The 3,090-nt window shown below is 42.3% G+C and overlaps 1 long non-coding RNA gene across 1 annotated transcript; it reads right to left on the reverse strand.

Annotated features, from left to right (window-relative positions):
* Nucleotides 1-1,004: 1,004 nt before the first annotated feature.
* Nucleotides 1,005-2,779, reverse strand: LOC128087761 (uncharacterized). The gene is made up of 2 exons (XR_008209976.1): nt 2,327-2,779; nt 1,005-2,036 (listed from the first exon to the last, which is right to left on the reverse strand). It is a non-coding gene; the product is annotated as an uncharacterized LOC128087761 (long non-coding RNA).
* Between the last annotated feature and the right edge of the window lie 311 nt (nt 2,780-3,090).

Consider the following 3,090-nt stretch of genomic DNA (forward strand, 5'->3'; position numbering starts at 1 on the left):
AGGTGTGAGGACATGAGAAGAAAGTGTGCGTGCTGAGCTAACAGCTGCCACAGCACGGACGGGGAGAGAGCTGACAAGTGGCTTATCCGAGGAAAGGCAGTGTGGAATCACAGGCATCCTTAAGCTTGGAAGAGGCCACCAAGTCCAACCAGCAGAAGTTGGTGCGGGATGTGGACTAAAAATGCAGCAAGCAGAGACATCGACTTCATTCTTTACATACAGGGTGGTGTATGTGTTATCTTTTGTAGAATATTAATTAAACACAAAAGAGGAGATTGATAATGTAATAGAGCCTATTTATAGATATCTACTGCAGAATATGGCAAAGCTTGAAAAGCTCAAATGTCAGCAGCATGGAGATAAAGCAGACAGAGATAAATCCGTCTTTCACAATGCGGTATCGCTCTCAGAATCAGCATGGGGCGAGGGCATGGATGAAAACAATCATCTGCAGCTAATGTCTAGTAAAATGAAGGTTGAACACGTTGGTAGGGGGCCTTTAAAAACCGCTTGATATGCTCCTGATTGGTCACGGTTACGATCACAGATTACTAAACATTTGAAAAGCCCTTGCCGATTAATGAGGAATCCCCTTGGTAAATTGGAGAAATCTGTACTGCCTTTTGGCTAAGTGGCCACTTTACAGCCTTGTGATTGACAATCCAGGTAGCGTCCGCTCTGGTTTTGTTCCTGGGGCAGTGAAGTGTCATGAATTTATCTCTGAGAAAAAACATTCAAAAGTGAAGTCCCTGCGAACTGATTATAACTCAGCAAAGTATTGCCACAGCAGTAGGTTTTGATTCCTTTTAAGTATGCCGGCAGGCACTGAAGTTTGCCCTCCTGAGCTGTTTGCTGTTTGATTTGTATTTGTCTCATGTGATCTCATCCACTAAGGAAGTGCATTCCTGACACACGGGAATGGTTTGCTATGAAACTGTTTTCTCGGTGACTGTGGAACTGGAAATTGAACACTGAAAAAAATGTTGAAGCTCTCCAGTCCAAACTTTGGCTGTATGTAAAGCAGTATTTAATTAATCTGACCTTGACAAAACAACATCAAAAAGTGTAATTTTGAAGCACAAACTGACCAAGGTACGTATGTCCTTAGGGATGGGTAAGTAAACAGAAAGGTTAAAACATGTTAATTGCTTTGCTAATTAATCCTTAGAAGAAGCATCAACACAACAGTGATGTGTTTAGAGAAGAAAATCAAATACAAGTAGATTAAAGTGTCCAAGCGATAGGACCAGCTGTGGTTTTCTGCTTCCTCAATTGTTCATTTAAATCTTTCAACAGACGTTTGCAATAACAATATTGTGGGTTGAGATAACTCAGTATGAACAAAGCGCGGAACCAAATTGTGAAAGTAGTCATTTAAACACGGAAACAAATGTATGAATTGGTAATATTGCAATGCAAGTGGCTGATATTAGAGGTGTCCTTTTGATCTTCTTGAAAGGTAATTGTTCCCAAAGCATACAAGGTACACACAAAAGAGATGCAGGCTGTTTTAGGAGAGGGCGTAAAGCCATTAAGAGAAGGCATAAAGCTTTAGCAGAGCAGATAGCGAGGCTGCAGCCTGGACAGACTTTCTTACTGTGCTTGAGTACTCATCTGCTGGATTTTCTGGTTGTGTCATATTCACCTTAGGGAGAGAGGAGGGAAGAGGATGCGTAGGCTACGCAGTGATTAAAAAAAAATCTGGAGACTTCTTCGTGTGATTTCCATTCAGTCAGTCCTTCTGCTTTTACAGAAAGCAGCAGGAAGGAAAAACTTCAATAGCCAAGGAGAACAACTTTTTCCTTCTGTTTTTCTGAATTATTTTCTTCTCCAACCTTCCCCCTTTTATGTAGCAAGCATAGGTGTTCTATGTTCATTTCTTAAGAGGTCTGTTGCAGTAATCATTATGAGACATGAAAGGCATGTTGGCAGTTCTTGGATTCCTGCAAAGCTTCAAGCTTTAGGATAATGGCAGTCAGGTGAGTGGTTCCTGGTCAACAAGCTGTCTTGATCCCCTGTGTCCCAGATGAGAAGAGCTAGTAGGGACATAAGAACTGAAATCAGAAAGGGATTTACATAACATGCTGGCAGTAGAGGAGAATTGGGAAAGAAATAATGATCTGCACATGGTAGTGACTAAAGCAGCGTGACTGAAATACTTATCACACCCAGCTGCCTGCCTTGCTGTTCTTCCCCAAACAAACAAGCAAACCCCCTGAAGCTGAACAATAGCTTCTTTACTAGTCCCTTGTGCTGGAGAGATCATCAGCTACCCCATGTATAGCTGGGTGAAACAGCTCCCAGAGCACTGTGCAGGTCAAAATACCACATGTACTCTGTCTGCTGGAGTGCTATCGCAGTGATCTTCTGGGTATTCCTAGAAGGAGATTTCCTGCACTCCCAAGCTCAGCATATCCTCCAGAAACGCTCGCCTGCAGCAGGGACGGGTTCTGGCGATCTCTGCAGCTTCCAGCTATGCCGCATGCCCTTATCGCGATGAACTCAGGCTGGGCTGATGGCCCAGGTGCTGGAGGCTGCCAGCACACAGGCAGGGGTGGTTGTAGCAGCTCAGTTCAGATCAAACCAAGGCTGCTTGCTGGGGCAGAGAAGGCTGACTGTGGTGCAAAAGCAGGTAGTATATACATACGTAGCCCAGCTACCAGCCAAGAGTCCCAAGGCTACTGCAGTAGTTTTGCAATGAGCACGCAGGAAACAAGAAGATCACTGAAAACACTGCTGAAATCAGATTTTTGTCTTCATACAGGTCAAGCTGATTTAACTGTTTAATGTAATTGCTGTAGTTATTTGGAAAAAAAAAAAAAAAAAAAAAAAGTAAAACCACATCCAAAATGAACTATTCATAACTGGTGGCCCATTACGTGTCACAACTGATTTTGCCCTGAATAAATAACTGTTCACAAATCAAACAACATATTTTTTGAAATAAAAATATTTTACTCAAACCAGTGGTAAAAGGAAGTCTTTGCTGTCTAATTTAAATAGATATAAGTTAAACTTGGGACCAAGAGGATCTTGGATTTCATTTAGTACCCACAGTTCTTTTTATGTGGTACATCTGCTTACACTAAC

Source organism: Tympanuchus pallidicinctus, unplaced genomic scaffold (assembly GCF_026119805.1).
Source record: "Tympanuchus pallidicinctus isolate F22 unplaced genomic scaffold, pur_lepc_1.0 scaffold31, whole genome shotgun sequence".
NCBI lineage: Eukaryota > Metazoa > Chordata > Aves > Galliformes > Phasianidae > Tympanuchus > Tympanuchus pallidicinctus.